At 49.7% G+C, this 18899-nt stretch overlaps 1 long non-coding RNA gene across 2 annotated transcripts; it reads right to left on the minus strand.

Moving 5' to 3' along the window:
- Positions 1-16586: 16586 nt before the first annotated feature.
- LOC109765043 (uncharacterized) lies at positions 16587-17420 on the minus strand. 2 transcript variants are annotated; one of them, XR_002233311.4, is made up of 2 exons: positions 16908-17420; positions 16587-16815 (listed from the first exon to the last, which is right to left on the minus strand). It is a non-coding gene; the product is annotated as an uncharacterized lncRNA (long non-coding RNA). The 2 variants fall into 2 exon arrangements; XR_012187712.1 differs by having other exon boundaries at positions 16892-17418.
- Between the last annotated feature and the right edge of the window lie 1479 nt (positions 17421-18899).

Here is an 18899-nt window from a genome sequence, read left to right on the forward strand (position 1 = left end):
GGTGAGGTCTCCTGACGTACAAGTTTTGACTATTCTCTCCTCAAATTTCACTAAAAAAAAATTTAGGATCACGCGGGTATCTTGGAATCGTTCCGATGGTTTTGTGACGAGAACATTGTTCTTGGTGCCTCCTGACATTTAGGGGTTGTGGCAGTGTCCCGGGGAGTTGAGCTCCGAGGTGTTGTCGTCACAATTTTATCGTTGCAGTTCTGGAATACCTGAGTTTCGCCGACATCGAAATCTCTTTTATGCAGTTGTTGGTGAGATCACCTCGACGCCACCCAGTACTGGGGCGGGAGTTCGGGAGTATTGCCATAACTTGTATAACGGATGTTTTTTGAAGGTTGAGGTAAACGATTTCCGAAGGTTTCTTGGTTATGTGTTGACGGATGGATACAGCTCGATCTAGGGATTGCTAGTTTGGGTGATATATTTTGTGTCCCCTGTATCCCCTACACCAGATTGCATAACCAGAAAGTTTCGGGAGTTTATAAGTGGGAATTCAAGTAGCCTTAGGATATCTTTCCGACAGACGCATGATATGAGATTGGGGTTCGACGTCTAGTGGTCCGCCTGTACACGGTTGGTTTTACAGTGGTCTCATAGTGTCTTAAAGAGTCCATGGCTATGCCGACTCGGGGACGCTTCGTATGTCATGTGCACAGCCTTGTACATGATGGTGTTGTGCGATTGAGCCCGTGTGGGCCCCACCACGAAAACTTCGGACGAAATATCTATAATATGTTTGTTCCGGCTTATTCTGCAAGCCAATACTTTGTTTTGTTTTGAATTGTGGTATTCGAGTTGCTTCGAATTCATATGTTGATTCCATATCTTTTCTAGTGGCTTCTCAACTTATGGAAGTGTGATGATTTACTACGGAATTCATTCGTTCATCTTCGTTCGAATGTTTATTGTGAAGACTATATGTTGCAATTTCTATCCGTTGATTCTACTTGCCTATTTGTCTATCAAGATGCTAACGGATGTCACCCTCTTCAGGATGGCTCCGCCAACGCGTCAGAATCCGGATCGCAATGAAGGGAGTCAGTCGAACCCTCCGCCACCACCTCCGCCTCCGGAGACATGGCAAGCTATCATGGCAGCCACCAACGCCAATGCTCGGATGATTCTGCAACTCTTGCAAGAACGCACCCAAGGGCAAGGCAATCAAGGTCAAGGCAACAATCAGTCTCACTTCGCTACCCTCAACCAGTTTCTCGCAAATCAGCCCAAGTCTTTCAGCTACTGTGCCGAGGCCACGGATGCCGATGATTGGCTCGTGGACATCAACAAGCATTTTGAATGTAGCAATGTCAGGCCTGAGGACTATGTCAAGTTTGCTTCTTTTCAGCTCAAGGACCAAGCTGCTGATTGGTATCAACAATACAAAGATTCCAGAGGAGGTCGTGTGATCACTTGGACTGACTTCTGTCGGGACTTCAAAGCGCACCACATTCCACAAAGTGTTGTTGAGAGCAAGCGTGAGGAGTTCCGCAATCTCAAGCAAGGCAACATGTCTGTGTATCAATACAACATCCAGTTTCAGAAACTTGCTCGCTTCGCTAAACAAGACGTTCCTGATGAGAAGAGCATGATTTATCACTTCAGAGGTGGCCTTAAAGAGGATCTGCAGTTAGCTCTCGTTCTTGTTGAGCCTACTCAGTTTGATCAATTCTACAATATGGCACTGAAGCAAGAGGCTGCTCAGCTCAAGTGTGAGGCTTCTAAGAAGAGAGTCAGGGACGCAGTTCAGTCTTCTTCTTCCTCACTTGTGACAGCTAAGCAACAGAAGTTCTGGTTGCCTCCTCCTCCTCCGTTTCGTCAGCCTTACCAGCAGAAGAACAAAGGTGGCCATGGTTCTTCCAACTCTTTCAACTCTGGCTATCAGAACAAATCTCAGAATCAAGCTCCAAAGTCCAATGCTCCTTATCACCGTCCACTCTCAGAGGTGACTTGCAACAAATGTCAGCAGAAAGGTCACTATGCTAACAAGTGCTTCAACCAAAGGCGTCTTCCTCCTCCTCCTCCTGTCAGATCTTCCAGCAATGCAGTGGTCAAGCATAATCCAAAGTCTGCAAAGGTGAACATGATGAATGCAGCTCAAGCGGAGGAGTCTACTGATGTGATAATGGGTAATCTTCCTGTTAATGATATTCCTGCAAAAGTTCTTTTTGATACTGGTGCATCTATTTCTTTCATATCAAGACCTTTTGCATCCATGAACAATTTGCATACTGTTGATCTGCCTAAGCCAATAGCGGTTTCGTCTCCGGGATTATTCATGAATACCAAAATGATGGCTCCCGATGTTTCTATCAAGATGGGCAACTATAAATTTCAGTCTTCTCCAGTTGTTCTTGGTGACTCGGATATTGATCTAATTCTCGGGATGGACTGGCTTTCTAAGCACAAGGCTCAACTTGATTGTGCTGCCAGGGAAATTCAATTGACACACTCTTCTGAGGATGTGATTATTTATGCCGCTCGTGATGAAACCATTCGGTTTTTCATTCTCAATGAGAAGGGCGAATTGAATGCCATCTCCCAAATTCCAGTCGTTTGTGAGTATCAAGATGTCTTTCCAGAAGAGCTTCCGGGTATGCCTCCTCATCGGCCAGTTGAGTTCGTTATCGAACTAGAGCCTGGCACTGAACCCGTTTGCAAGCGTCCATACAAGCTTGGACCCAACGAGCTGAAGGAATTGAAGAAACAGCTCGATGAACAAGAGCGTCTGGGTTTGATCAGACCGAGTTCTTCTCCATGGGGTTGTGGTGTTCTTTTTGTCAAGAAGAAGGATGGCACGGACCGACTTTGTGTCGACTACCGTCCATTGAACAAGAAGACAATCAAGAACAAGTATCCACTTCCCAACATCAATGAGCTATTTGAGCAACTCAAAGGGGCTAAAGTATTCTCGAAGCTTGACCTTCGTATGGGTTATCATCAGATTCGCATTCATGAAGAAGATATTCCCAAGACAGCACTCAGAACAAGCTTTGGTTCTTATGAATATACTGTCTTGTCTTTCGCTCTTGTCAATGCTCCTCCAGTTTTCTCTCGGATGATGAATTTCATCTTCAACCCCTATACCAATGAATTCGTCCTGGTGTATCTCGATGATATCTTGGTCTTCTCCAAGAATAAGCAGGACCATGCCAAACATTTGCGATTGGTGCTCGACAAGCTCAGAGAGTATCAATTCTATGCGAAGTTCTCCAAATGTGAGTTTTGGCTCGATGAAGTTCTTTTCCTTGGTCACATCATCTCTGCCAACGGCATCGCCCCCGAGAAGGTGTCCGCAATTGTGAATTGGGAACCTCCTCAGAATGTCAAGCAGCTCCGCAGTTTTCTTGGTCTTGCAAGCTATTGCCGAAGATTCGTTGAGAATTTCTCAAAGATTGCAAAGCCTCTTTCCAACCTCCTCCAGAAGCATGTGAAGTATGTCTGGTCTCCTGAGTGTGATGTTGCTTTCAACACTCTCAAAGAGAAACTAGTCACAGCTCCTGTCTTGACTCCTCCTGATGAATCCAAGCCGTTTGAAGTTGTCTGTGATGCTTCTCTCCAAGGTCTCGGTGCTGTCTTAATGCAAGAGAAGAAAGTTGTGGCCTATACCTCTCGTCAGTTGAAGCCCAATGAGAAGAACTACCCCACTCATGATCTTGAGTTGGCGGCAGTTGTCCATGCATTGATAACATGGAGACATCTCTTGTTGGGAAGACAAGTGGACATTTTCACCGATCACAAGAGTCTCAAGTATATCTTCACTCAGCCCAACCTCAACCTCAGGCAGACTTGATGGGTCGAAATGATTCAAGAGTACAATCCGAGTATTGAATATACTCCAGGCAAAGCAAATGTCATTGCAGATGCTTTAAGCAGGAAGGCTTATTGCAACAGCTTAATTCTCAAGCCTTTCCAACCGGATCTTTGTGCAGCTTTCCGCAAGCTGAATCTCCAAGTTGTTCCTCAAGGCTTTCTTGCCAACCTCATAGTATCTCCTACTTTGGAGGATCAAATTCGTGAGGCACAACTCCTTGATGCCATGGTGAAGAAGGTGAAACGTGGTATCGACAAGGGTCTTTCCAAATACAAGTGCTATCGCATTGATGACAGAGACACTTTATTCTTCGAGGACCGGATTGTGGTTCCTAAAGGTGATCTAAGGAAAGTCATAATGAACGAGGCGCACAATTCTCTCCTTTCCATTCATCCTGGAAGTACGAAGATGTATCATGATCTCAAGCAGTCGTATTGGTGGACTCGAATGAAGCGAGAGATCGCTCAATTCATGAATGAATGTGATGTCTGTCGAAGAGTGAAAGCAGAACACCAACGACCAGCTGGTCTCCTCCAACCTCTTGCTATCCCAGAATGGAAGTTTGATCACATCGAAATGGACTTCGTGACTGGTTTTCCAAAGTCCAAGTGCGGAAATGATGCTATCTTCGTTGTCATCGACAAGCTTTCTAAAGTGGCTCATTTCCTTCCAATCAAAGAATCCATCACAGCAGCTCAGCTGGCAGAGCTTTACACCTCCAGAATTGTCTCCTTGCACGGCATTCCACAATTGATTTCTTCTGATCGTGGAAGCATCTTCACCTCTAAGTTCTGGGACTCCTTCCAGAAGTCCATGGGCACTAACATTCGCTTCAGCACAGCTTTCCATCCTCAAACTAGTGGCCAAGTCGAGCGAGTCAATCAAATTCTTGAAGATATGCTCAGGGCTTGTGTCATTTCCTTTGGCATGAAATGGGAAGATTGTCTTCCATATGCTGAATTCTCCTACAACAACAGCTTCCAAGCGAGTTCGGGCAAGGCCCCATTCGAGATTCTCTATGGCAGAAAGTGTCGTACTCCTCTCAATTGGTCAGAGACTGGTGAACGCCAACTTCTTGGCAATGACTTAATCACAGAAGCTGAAGAAATGTGTAAAGTCATCCGTGATAATCTCAAAGCCGCGCAATCGCGCCAGAAGAGTTACTATGATAGTAAGCATCGTGATTTTTGCCATATGCATTGCCTGGAGTATATTCAATACTCGGATGCATTTAGTAGAACAATGCCATGCCTTGTTTTGCTATGTTAAGTTCCTGTAGCATGTTGATATCATGCTCTGAACATTGCTACCTGATGCTGTTTTCTGCCATGTCCAGTTTTTCACTAAGTCTGTGATCCTGTTATCTTTTGCACTTTTGCCATGCTTGTTTGAGCTTGATATGTTGTGATCTAGCCGTAGCTCATTGTTCATCTTTTGTCAAGCATCTCCTGTAGATTACTGTCATATGCTTTGTTGCTATGTTGGAGTGCTGTAGCGATGTTGCTTGTTGCATTTTAAGTGCTATCATGCTGTTAATCGCAGATTCGTGTCATTCTTGTTTTGCTTGCCATTTGCAAACCGTGCATCCGTTTCCGGTGATGTTTATATCGATTTCGACCGAAATCATCTCATCTTTCCAGTGACATGCTTGGTTTGCCAAGTTACTGCCTTGTTCATCATTTTCCTTCCGGAGCACGCATATGCATCGCATATCATATCTTGCATATCATACATGTTTTGCATCATGTTGCTTGTGCATTTCTCGTTGTTGATTGTGGTTCCGTTTGGTTGTGTTCTTGTCTTGGGTAGAGCCGGGAGACGAGTTCGTGAACGAGGAACCTGTTGAGTACGCTTACGAGGATCAAGCTTTCGACAACTCTGAGAACCTTGCAGGCAAGATGACCACCCCTCGAAATCATTTCTATCTTTGCTTTGCTAGTTGTTCGCTCTATTGCCATGCTGCGCTACCTATCACTTGCTATATCATGTCTCCCATATTGCCATGTCAGCCTCTAACCATCCTTCCTAGCAAACCGTTGTTTGGCTAAGTTACCGCTTTTGCTCAGCCCCTCTTATAGCGTTGCTAGTTGCAGGTGAAGTTGAAGTTTGTTCCATGTCGGAACATGGATATGTTGGGATATCACAATATCTCTTATTTTATTAATGCACCTATATATTTGGTAAAGGGTGGAAGGCTCGGCCTTATGCCTGGTGTTTTGTTCCACTCTTGCCGCCCTAGTTACTGCTATACCGGGATTATGTTCCTTGAGTTTGCGTCCCTTACGCGGTCGGGTGATTTATGGGGCCCCCTTGACAGTTCGCCTTGAATAAAACTCCTCCAGCAAGGCCCAACTTTGGTTTTACCATTTGCCGCCTAAGCCTTTTTTCCCCGGGTTTTCGCGAGCCCGAGGGTCATCTTTATTTAAACCCCCGGGCCAGTGTTCCTCTGAGTGCTGGTCCAAACTAGAGCCACTTGCAGCGCCACCTTGGGGAAACTCGAGGATTGGTTTTAGCTGTACGTAGTGTTCATCCGGTGTGCCCTGAGAACGAGATATGTGCAGCTCCTATCGGGATTTGTCGGCACATCGGGCGGCTTTGCTGGTCTTGTTTTACCATTGTCGAAATGTCTTGTAAACCGGGATTCCGAGATTGATCGGGTCTTTCCGGGAGAAGGTTTATCCTTTGTTGACTGTGAGAGCTTATGATGGGCTAAGTTGGGACACCCCTGCAGGGTATTATCTTTCGAAAGCCGTGCCCGCGGTTATGAGGCAGATAGGAATTTGTTAATGTCCGGTTGTAGAGAACTTGTCACTTGACCCAAATAAAATACATCAACTGCGTGTGTAGCCGTGATGGTCTCTTCTCGGCGGAGTCCGGGAAGTGAACACGGTCTGAGTTATGTATGACGTAAGTAGGGGTTCAGGATCACTTCTTGGTCATTGCTAGATGACGTCCGTTCCTTTGCTTCTCTCCTCGCTCTCATTTGCGTATGTTAGCCACCATATATGCTTATTGCCGCTACAGCTCCACCTTACTACACCTTCCTTTCCTATAAGCTTAAATAGTCTTGATCTCGCGGGTGTGAGATTGCTGAGTCCCCGTGACTCACATATTCTACCAAAACAGTTGCAGGTGCCGACGATGCCAGTGCAGATGATGGGGTCGATCTCAAGTGGGAGTTCGACGAGGAACGTGGTCGTTACTATGTGTCTTTTCCTGATGATCAGTAGTGGAGCCCAGTTGGGACGATCGGGGATCTAGCATTTGGGGTTATCTTATTTTCATCTGGATTTTGGCCGTAGTCGGTCTATATGTTTGTATTTTGGATGATGTATGAATAATATTTATGTATTGTGTGAAGTGGCGATTGTAAGCCAACTCTTTATCCCATTCTTGTTCATTACATGGGATTGTGTGAAGATGACCCTTCTTGCGACAAAACCACTATGCGGTTATGCCTCTAAGTCGTGCCTCGACACATGGGAGATATAGCCGCATCGTGGGCGTTACACCACGCCACCTCAGCTGCCTGCCTGCCTACATGGCGCCGCACGCATCGCTGGCCAGGGCGCGTGTCGAAGCGAGGAGGAGCGGCGACGGACGGGACGGGCCTCGCCCCCGTCCCCGATAAAGCTAAGGGGAAACCTCAGCGGCGCATTAAATGCGTCTTGTCCCGTAATATGAGCAATAAGCTTGTAGCACTGTGCGCCTTTCCACCTCCTGTGTGCCACTGTGGCAGCCCCTTTCAACTATAAAAGGAGGCCCATGGCATACTGGAGAGGGATTCGGCTCTTTGGAACCACGCACCCACCATAGCTAGTTCGAGAGCTCAAGAACTCTCTAAAATACAGCCACCAAAGCAGGACTAGGGTTTTACGCATCCTCGTGGCCCGAACCTGGGTAAACGATCCTCGTGCTGACTACTGGTCCTGTTCTTCTTGCAACCATGCGCCCCGGCAACCGTAGTAGGGATTCTTGTGATCCCATAGGTGTCGTTCCACACAGACAGATGTGTTTGCATGGCAAGCATCCGACATTCCCGGTGTTCCCTGGAAGGTGATTAAGCACCATCATGGTGTCTTTCCTCACACACGGCCCATCAAGCAGAAGGTCAGGAAGCAAGCTTTGGAGCGGCAAGAATTTATCATCGAAGGGATCAAGAAATTAGAGGCGGCAGGCTTGGTTAGAGGAGTGCTCTACCCCACGTGTTTGGCCAATCTAGTGGTAGTGCGTAAGGCAAATGGGAAGTGGAGGTTGTGTATTGATTACACAGATATCAATAAGGCATGTCCAAAGGATCCTTTCCCTTTGCCACGCATAGAACAGATTGTGAACTCCACTGCCGGGTGTGACCTGCTGTCATTCCTCGATGCCTATTCAGGTACCATCAGATCTTCATGATGAAGGAAGACGAAGAAAAGGCCGCGTTCATCACCCAGTGTGGTACATACTGTTTTGTACGAATGCCTTTTGGGTTGAAAAGCGCTGGTTCGAAATTTGCCCGAGCGGTCCAAATTGGTTTTGAGCCCCAGGTACATGGAAATATGGAAGCTTACATGGATGATATAGTGGTCAAAACCAAGGACAAGGCTACGCTCGTGCAGGATCTGGAAGAAACATTTGCAAATCTGCACAAGATCAACCTCAAGCTCAACCCAAAGAAGTGTTTGTTCGGTGTCCCATCCGGCAAACTTCTTGGGATCTATGTGTCTGAGCGCGGGATCGAAGCAAATCCCGACAAGATCAAAGCGATTGAGCAGATTGAGGCATCGAGACGGGTCAAAGATGTGTGTAGGCTCGCCGGCTGTGTTGCTGCTCTAAGTAGGTTCATCTCCAAATCCGCTGAGCGCGCCCTCCCCTTTTTCAAAGTTTTGAAAAAAGGCGGGTCCAATTAAATGGACTCCGAAGGTAGAGGCAGCGCTACAGGATTTGAAGAAGTACCTCTCCTCCACGCCAATACTAGTCGCACCTAAACCACAAGAGTCGTTGCTGCTATATCTAGTGGCGACGAATCAAGTGGTTAGTGCTGCGCTAGTAACATAGAGGGAACTCAAGGAAGAAGCAGCAGTAGCAGCGGAGCCGTCGAATGGTGGGCCGGGGCTCTCCCCGGCAGGGCCTGACACCAGCAAGGCGGAACCCCGGCAAGATAGAGTCTGCGTAGATGGGTGAAGTTGAACAGAAGAAGAAGGTGGTGCAGCACCCGGTTTATTTTGTCAGTTCCCTCTTGCAGGGGGCTAGATCAAGATATTCTAGCATGCAGAAGCTACTTTTCGGCCTCCTCATGGCCTCGAGAAAGCTGCGCCACTATTTCCAATCACATGAGATCACCGTCGTCACCCGCCTCCCTTTGCAACGAATCTTGCACAACCCAGATGCGACTGGGAGGATTGTGGAGTGGGCGTTGGAGCTGTCGAGCTTTGGCCTCAAGTTTGAAAGTACTTCAACGATCAAGAGGCGAGCCTTGGCAGAGTTCATAGCAAAATGGACCGCAACGCCCGACGAAGAGATTCAAGAGACCACCCTTCCCGGCAAGGAGACGTGCCGCGATTGGATCATGTACTTTGATGGAGCTTTCTCACTACAAGGTGCTGGTGCCGGCGTGCTATTCCTCGCACCCACCGGAGAGCGCCTCAAGTACATGGTCCAGATGCACTTTCCCCGGGAAAAATCAACGAACAACACGACAGAGTACGAGGGATTGCTTGCTGGTCTCAGGATCGCGGCAGACCTCGGAATCAGGAAGCTCATCATCAGAGGTGATTCGCAGCTCGTCGTCAAGCAAGTTAACAAGGATTACCAGAGCCCATTGATGGAGGCCTATGTGGATGAGGTGAGGAAGTTGGAGGAGCGTTTTGACGGTCTACAAGCAGAGCATGTTCCCCGAGCAGAGAACAGCATTGCCGACGACTTTTCAAAATGCGCTGCCCTCAAGTTGCCTGTGGAACCAGGTACCTTTGTGCTTCAATTAACCCAGCCATCCTTTGAGCCATCAGCAAGACAGAACAAGCAAAGGAAGGCAGACCCCGACAAGTACTTTCCCACTGAGCTCCTAGGAGCCGCCGGCAAGGACGTTGCCGGGTGCCCCAAGCTTGCCGAGGGGCAGCAAACTCCGGCAGGACCCCAAGTCCTGGCCATGGAGGCGGCTGCCCCCACGGTCGAAGATGAGCCTTTAGCCCTTGCCGTCGAGCCCCAGGCTCCGGCATGGGCGCAGCACACCATCTGTTTTCTCCAAACAGGGGAACTCCCCGAGGAACGGGAAGAAGCAGAGAAAGTAGCCCGTCGATCCAGCATGTACCCATTTGTGGATGGTGCCCTATACAAGGGAGACCGAATGGCGTGAAATTGAAGTGCATTCCTCGGGAGGACAGACTGGAGCTGTTGGCAGAGATACATGGAGGCATCTGTGAAGCGTGCCAGTTCCATTCGAAGAAGCTTCATCAGCCAGCTCAAGCTCTTCAGACAATCCCTCTTTCCTGGCCATTTTCGGTCTGGAGGCTCGACATACTAGGCCCCTTTCCACGTGCTGTCGGGGGCTTTGAGTACTTGTAAGTCGCGATGGACAAGTTCACAAAGTGGCCGGAAGTGGAGCCGGTGAGAAAGGTGACAGCACAGTCAGCCGTCGAGTTCTTCAAGGGGCTAGTCTGCCGTTTTGGTGTGCCCAATAGGGTCATCGCCGATAATGGAACGCAGTTCATGACCCGCACCTTCATGCAATACATCCAAGACCTCGGCGGCAAGGTTTGTTTTGCTTCTGTTACTCATCCCAGAAGTAACGGCCAGGCCGAGAGGGCAAATGCAGAAGTGTTGCGAGGCCTCAAGGCAGGACTTTTGACAAGCTACACAAGTGTTGAAGGCGCTGGATTGGCGAGTTGTCGACGGTTTTTGGTCAATCAGAACAACGCCAAATCGAGCCACCGGCCAGACACCCTTTGCCCTGGTATATGGGGCAGAAGCAGGTCTCCCCACGGAACTCATATACACGTCACCTCGAGTGCTCGCTTATGATGAGCTTGAACAAGAGCAGTTGCACCAAGATGATGCGACGCTCCTCGAGGAAGATCGTCTTCAGGCTGCTGTGCGGGCTGCTCGCTGCCAGCAAGCCTTGCGCCGCTACCATTGCCGCAAGATTCATGCCCGAAGCCTTGAGGAAGGCGACCTTGTTCTTCGGCGAGTTCAATCCGCCAAGAATTCCAACAAGTTGATGCCGAAGTGGGAAGGCCCTTACCGGGTAATACGAGTCACCAGGCCCGGCGCAGTCCGCCTAGAGACCGAAGATGGAATTCCAGTGAGCAACTCCTGGAACATCAAACATCTTCGCAAGTTTTACCCATAAGGCGCGGTTGCCGGGCCTCCCGGCAGACCACTTTTTGTACAAGCCTTGCCGGCAAGGCACTTTGTACAAAGCCAGGCGCAGACCCTAAGCAATAGATAAATAAATGAAGCGCTGGCGCCCTATAATTAGCATGCATGCTAGGTTGAGTCTCTCTCTCTATGTTAGGGTTGATAGTGCTTGGCGGCAGCCAACCCCTAGCGTAGAGGTCGAGTGCGTGTCTTTCTGTCTCTTCCAGTCCGTTCTTGGTTCGTAGGCTGCACAGGCACTCCTGCAGAGCCGTTTGGAGGAAAGGAGACGGATCGACACCCCCGAACCCGGCAAGCCAAGGTTGCCGGGGGCTGCAAATTTAGATAAGTTTTCTCTCCCCCGCTATGCATTTCTGTATGAAACTTGAACGTACGAAACTTCGTTCACTCATATACCACCGTGCTTCCTCTTTCCTATGCCTGAAACACCTTTTAGGCCAGAATCTGGTTGTAGTTGCGGTGGAAGGGAAACAAGCGAGAGGCCCGATCCTACTTTACCCCTACTCCCACCAAGGGCGTGGGCATGGTCGTGGTATAAAGCGGGAGGATGGCAAGGTTTGTTGCCGGGCGACGTTGTTTATTTGAAATAACAAGGACTCGCTCCTTAGTGTGGGCCTCGCTCACGCACAAAGGAACCCGGCAAACACCCTTTTTCATTAATACGTTGGTTAAACAAGTACAATTCATACGGAACATAAACATGAGCAAGGGGTTACAAGGTCTAAATTCAACAAGTCCCCGCAGGCTTAAGATCTCAAAAAAGATAAGATGCACGTAATCCCTTTCTTGTCCCTCTCCTCAAGAAGCGGATCAGGATAAGCAGGAGGGCAAAAGGAGTGCCTAAGCGAGGTACGAGCAGCAGAAGACACCAAGAGAACGCCCCGGCAGCCGCCCAGAAGAAGGCTGGTGATGATGGTGCCGGGGAAGAAGCTGGAAGATGAGGCAGCGGGCCGCCAATACGTGACGAAGGCGTCGGTGCCATCATACTCTGACTTGACGGCCCGCCTCCCGCCTTCTTCGTCTTCTCCGGTCCTCCAGCGCCAGCCACCAGAAGCAACGACCCCGAGAAGTTCAAGTTGCTGGCTCAAGGAGCCACCGCCAAGAGCTACCCCTCCCCGGCAAACCACTCTGCTGGGGAGAAGGCTAGGTGCAGATGGTGCTGCTGTCGGCGTCGCCTAGGGACGGGGCGTCTGACGTCTAGTCGAACCCGTCCCCGTCACCGGTCCCCTCCTCGTCGCCGTCGCTCGAGGAGGAGCTCTCGTCATCGGTCGAGCTCTCCGTGCAGCACCCTAACCTGTGTCCCGAGCACCCAAAGACCTTGACGGAGAGCAGGTCGCTCTCCACTAACTTGAAACAGAGAACGTGCCCCTTCATCAAGCAATGGGCACGTGCGAAGGTTTTCCAACCCCGACGAAGGAGCATCACATGAGGGACGGGGAACCTTGTGTTCACCCACATGTCGCCATTGCAACACCCCTTCATGTGGAGCCTCAACCTCGGTGGCTGGTCGATCTCTAGCACCCTCGCAAACGCCACGGGAAGGCGAAGGCGGCTACGCGGCGACTCGCGCAGTTGCAGGATGAACTCCCGCGCTGTGTCCCCGACATGGCCGCTCGACGAAGCAGGAGGAGACGGTGGCGGAGATGGTGACGGAGATGGCGATGACGCGGGTGTCCCCCTGCCGCGCCCGCCTCTGCCTCGACCGCCTCGCCAAACACGGCCCCGTCCGGCACCTCCACCTCGAGTGTGGCCTTCGCCTTTGGCAGCTGGCTCTTCCTTCACCGTCGTGGCTCTCTGGCGGGAGGAAGACCTGGTCGCCTCCGCGGAAGAACGGCCGCGGCCACGCCCTCTCGCCATGGCAGTGGATGGAGAATGGAGGCGAAGGGAAGACGCGAGAAGATGCCTCTCCTCCTCCTCCTGAGTCCCCTTTTTATAGCCAAGCGAGGAAGGCTAAAGACTAGCCCTACGCCTTTGAAGAGCCCGTTCAAGTCCGGCTCATTAAGTTGGCGACGAGTGAGGTCATCGACCGCCCTCCCCGCCCAATCGAAGGCGCATGAGTATCGGCCATAGCGCGCCTTCCCATATCCCGTGCGTCTATCACCTACCCCATGCCGTGCATGCGGCGTACGTGGCGAAAGGGGCAGGCGTAGTGGGAAACATGGAACGACGGTTCCAAGGCGGGGAGAGTAAATGAGCAGCAGCCCTGCAGTTTTCCCTCTTTTATAGGGAAGACGCAAGCCGCCTCTTTACTCTTCACCGCAGGATGACGCAAGCATGTTGCGTTCATTCCACGCACGACCCCCAAGTCACGCATTCAACGCGGGTCGTGGGGAAGCACAACTGGTGAAGGAGTTACCGCAGTCAAGACTCTGCCACGCGTGCCCGAGCACCGTTCTGGGCCTGGCCCAACAACGCTCTGCGCTTATGTGTGGCCCAGGCCTGGGGGCTCCTGTCGGTGTACAAAAGTAGGGGCCTTTTGTACCCCTTTACTTGTGCACGGGCAGTTGTAGCCACACCTGCGGCCACGCTTGCCGGGGTAGAGGAAGCAGAAATACAAGACTACCAGAGCAGCGCTGAAACCAGAGGCGCGAACAGTGAAGGGGCAAGGTGGGTTTCCCCCGGCAAGAGCCTTGCCGGGGACGACCTACGCTGCCCCGGCAAGGCTGGCAAGAGCCTTGTCGGGGCAACTTACCCAACACCAGCGAGACCGCCACCCTTGAGCCTGAGAGTTCCGACACCATCGACAACATTGGAACCAAAGGCTCGGGAGGCGCCTGCATGGTGGCATGCAGATCTTTGTGAAGACCAGAGGCCTGCAAGACTAGATCAGAACCAGAAGACGAAGGCCCCCGGCAAGATCCTTGCCGAGGACGCCCACAAGACCCCAGCAAGACCCTTGCCGGGGACATCTGCGGGGCCACAACCAGGCCCGCACTTACCAAGGTTTCGCTGCCCCATGGCCGTTCCAACGCAGCGACCAGCCTACCAACTAGGCACGCACCTACGTGGCAGCATGCAGCTTCTAGGCCAACCAGGCAAGCACCTGCGTGGTGGCATGCAGATCTTCATGAAGACCCTGCCACCGCACCAGCGCAACAGCCAGCCAGCCAGCGTGGCATTGCATGCCTCGTCAGCTTGGACGCGCGTCGAAGCGAGGCGAGGCGGCGACAGACGGACGAGCTTCCTTGCCATCCCCGATAAAGCAAGAGGACACATCGGCGGCGCATTAAATGCGGTTTGTCCCACGATGTCAGGGATAGACTTGTACACTGTACATACTTTCCACCTCCTGTGTGCCACTGTGGCGACCCCTCTGACGTATAAAAAGAGGCCTGAGGCGTACTAAGAAAGGATTCGGACTTTTTGGGCTAGGCATGCACCACGGCTAGTTCAAGATCTCAAGAACACCAAATATACACCAAAGCAGGACTAGGGTATTATGCATCGCTTGCGGCCCGAACCTGGATAAAATTCCCCTGTGTTGATCTTCTAAACCCGCTCTTTCCGTAGCCCCACGCCCCGCCAACCGTAGTAGGGATTCCTAGTGATCTCATAGGTGTCGTCCTTGAACCCCGACAACGGCCGAGGAGGGGCTAGGTGTTTCACCGCTTCGCTCAATTTTTTGGAGAATTGGCCAGCCAAGGGCGCTCGTCTCATGTGTAGCGCGAGCTGAGTGGACTGAGTAAACCTTTTGCACGTGGGCACGGCTGCCCCAACTAATGCAATCGTGAGATGAGCCCGCCCGTCATTGGACAAGAAATTGATTGTGAGGTGAAAAAAGATTTTACTTGGAGTGAAGATCCAACAGTGTAGCTATGGCATAAGGTAGATTGAATGGCCTGGAAAGCCCCAATTGGGGTACCTCTGGGTGGCTGAGTTGCCCCAATAGGTCAGAATAATCTTGCACGCTTACCGTGCTAACTCAATTCGAATCCATTTAGTATTTTTTTTCCACGCAAGATCCATTTTGTATTCGAATACGAATCTATATACATCATTCGTGTGTGTGTATACAGCCGGTCTATTCTGCTAATATCAGTAGAATAGTTATTCTGATAACACTTCCGCACTGCAGGCTCAACGCGAGGGCACTGCACTTTCTGTAGCAAAGGCTCTACAATACAGAGACTAATGAACTTCGTGTCGGAAAAAAATGCACTCGGTGTTTTTTCGGTATTATTTTCGCTCCAATTTTTAAACCGTTTGTTGGAACGAGGCATGTAATATACCGTTGAAAAGCTGTGGATTAGGCGCAACTTCTCCATGTTGAAATTTTTCTGAGATTCATCACGGTTTAAGAGCAGTTTCGAAAATGGCGCAGCACATGACGAGTGACAGCGAGCGTTTTTTCGCGGTCTTTTCTAAATCGCTCGTCGGAATGAAGCAAATGATACACCGTTGGAAACATATCATCGAGGCGCATCTTTTTCATATTTATTATTTTCTCTAATTCGTTACGGTTTAAGAGCAGTTTCAAATTTACTAAATCGCGGAATTTTGTTTTTCAAAAAAATTCAATTTTTCAGTACTGTTTTTGCTCCAGTTTTTTAACCGTTTGTCGAAATGAGGTATGTAATACCCCATTGGAAATCTAGGGACGAGGCGCAACTTTCATATGTACAAATATTTTTTAGATTCCTTACGTTTTTAAGCTAATTTTGAAAATCGTGCGGCGGGCGACGAGTGGCAACAGCCATTTTTTCGTAATGTTTTTTCAAACCGCTCATCGGAATGATCCAAATGATACGCCATTGGAAAGATATCACCGAGACGCAAATTTTTCATGTAGAACGCTCTCTCTAATTCCTTACGGTTTAAGAGCAGTTTAGAAATTACCGAAATGCGAGTACTTTTTTTCACGACACCAAAATCGACAAGTGAACCGCATCGAACCGAAAACCGCACTGCTTTGGACTCGAAACCGCACCGCATCAAATGGGCAAGTGAACTACATGATTTCTTTTATTTAGACGTAAATTTTCTCAGGCGAGGAAGTGGACCGCACTTCACGTCGGGCGTAAGTGAACCGCAACACTATCAAGCAGTGAACCTCATTACTTTTTTGTCGTTTCAGTAACATTTTTTTCTTTGCACTTACGAGATGAACAACATCTGACGCCCGACCGCACTGCTTTCAGACTGAAAACCGCACTGCATCACGGTTTCTTTTGTCAAACGGAAATTTTTCCAGACGTTTTGCAACATGTTTGACAAGTACTCCCTCAATTTTTTTTAGAAAACACAATGTACTGCACCCGTGGGGTTGCCGAACTGCATTTGTTTTTCACAGCAAATTTAATAACAATTTAAAATGCCACTCGGGCGTGGGGCTGCCGAACTGCATGGCCACGGTTTAGCCCACTACACGGGGGAGATAAGTGCACTGCACAAATGATGCAAATAATAAAGAAAAGACACATTTAATATAAGTTTGCACAAGCAAACATCCACATAATAACAGAGAAAAAGAAATTATATACACATGACTGAAACACACACACACAAACACGACTTCACCAACATCCACTCGGAACCGCATGCCGCGACCCACACGGTGTGAATCACATCGCACCCAATAGAAACTGCAAGAACCACCAGGCTCGTCTCGTCTCGTCCACTTCTCGGCCTGCACAATGCTGAGAAAAGACAGTGAGCTAAGAAAGTTGGGAAGGAACCATGAGCAGCCACAAAATGGTAAGGAGTGCACCGCACCAGGACAAGAGTGCACCTTTGCCCCCACCGGAGTGCACTGCGGACTTCAAACTGCACTTGGGAGCTGCTCACACCGCTGAATGTGGGCTGCAAAAACTGAACTTCATTTGAACATCTGCCCAAAATCAAAAAACTGAACAGGAAGATGTCGTTTTGGCATCTCCTGCACTACACCCCTTTTTTGAGACGAACTGGGGAAGATGAAGATGCCAGCGCTGCAATCCATGCCAGCGCACTGCATGCCACGGCTTGCCGAACTGAACGGCGTCGCGCGAGGAAACTTGGCTCATTTTTTAGTCCACGGCGAGCTATAAAACAAAATGAAGTGAGCTTCAAAAGATGCCTCGACGGACTGCACCGCCCAGTTTTTTATGGCTTCAGCAACGTTCCTGTTCTCCACATGGGGTGGAGCTCCCTTTGTCGCTTCCCTTCTTGTGAGCCTCCCGGCTACCATGGTTCAGCTTCGAGGACTGCACGTACACGCGCTCCGCGCCGCATGGACGAACAACGCGAGCTGCCGAGGCTGGGATGTGTCGGGAGAAGGAGAAGGTGGGGGTCAGGGATAGTGCCCGGGTTGGGTCGTGCTTTTTAGCGAAGGAGAGGTGTTAGCATAATAAGGTCTTAAGAGGTGTAATTAGAATAGACCCATCATATATATATTAAAACTGAGCACAATCCTGCCCTCCCAGACCATCAAGTTTCTGGCCGTCGGATGTGTGTTTTGGGTCACCGCTGGCCGTCAGATGATTATCTAATTTCGTAATTAATGGGCCAGGTGTCCTAGGGAGGATATTCCGGTGGAAAAATCGATGGCCTCTGGTTGATTGGGCCAGGCAGCCCATTTAGTGGTTGGTGAAAGAATAGCCCACCAATTAGCTAGCGTGCGACGTCGCTTCAGTTTAGGTTAAGGACATCGAAGGGGCAGCAAATCCCTCCATTCTCCTCGCAGCCGCCGATGAATCTTCATGCCTCCCATGATGCTGACCAGCCGCCGTTGTCTTCCTTCACCAGCTGCAGCAGAGAGGGGCTCCACTCTCAGACCAGTGAGGCGCGACACCATTGCCACATCCGACGGTGCCATCTGCCATGGCTCCGATCTCCACCGATGCGGGGCCGACGCTTTGAGAGGCCATCAGGTTGGTGTTCGGGCGGTGGACCGCGCTGCAAGTGGCAGTGCAGGAGCGTTGGGGCGGTTGCGGCTCCCACGCCAACGCCGACCAGTTCAGCGAATCCATCCTCTCCTGGTTCTATCGCTCAAGGGTACGTACAGATCCTTCAGCAATCAGCATTGTTCAGATAATAAATAATATGTTCTTCCTTGTCTCCTTGAGGCGTGATCCTGTAGTAAAGTTGATAATGTTTAGTTTAGCATCTGAATTCTCCTAGATCTAGCGGCATGGGGGTCCACTACTCGGCTTTCAGACTAGTGTAGCAGGGATGGTCTCCACTTTCTGGCAGCGTGGGGCTCGAGCCATAAGGAATGATCGTTTTGAGCGACCTAGGTTTGCCTCTACAAGCATAAATCGGCAAGGAAACGGGGGTGCATGCCAACATTCGGTGGAGTCCGCTGGTACAAATCATTCCCTTCCCTTTATCTTGGATATAATCAGTGTTCTCTACTGTTTGGAACGTTGGATTTGTCCTTTCCGAGTGCCTAGGATTAGCCAATCAGAATGTCAACCATTTGATAGGAATTTTGAGCACAAAGTCACAGACACGTGTTCTTTATAGGAAAATTATTAGGGTCCAAGTACTAAAGTGGACCTGTCAATATATCATGAGTAGTGAGGATGATCTTTTTCACTGAAGAAATTATAATATATAAGAGGATATTATGTTCACAGAAAAAGAGAGGATATGTTTTTGGTATTCTTCTCGGTCATTACAGAATTGCACTATTACTATCAATACATCAATTGGTTCAGCTTTTCCTATAGTTTCAAAAAACTAAGGTGAAGGCTTTGAATTTAGTTCTCTATTTCTCGACAAAGTAGGTCTCTTACTTTTT

This window comes from Aegilops tauschii, chromosome 6, assembly GCF_002575655.3.
Source record: "Aegilops tauschii subsp. strangulata cultivar AL8/78 chromosome 6, Aet v6.0, whole genome shotgun sequence".
Taxonomy (NCBI): domain Eukaryota; kingdom Viridiplantae; phylum Streptophyta; class Magnoliopsida; order Poales; family Poaceae; genus Aegilops; species Aegilops tauschii.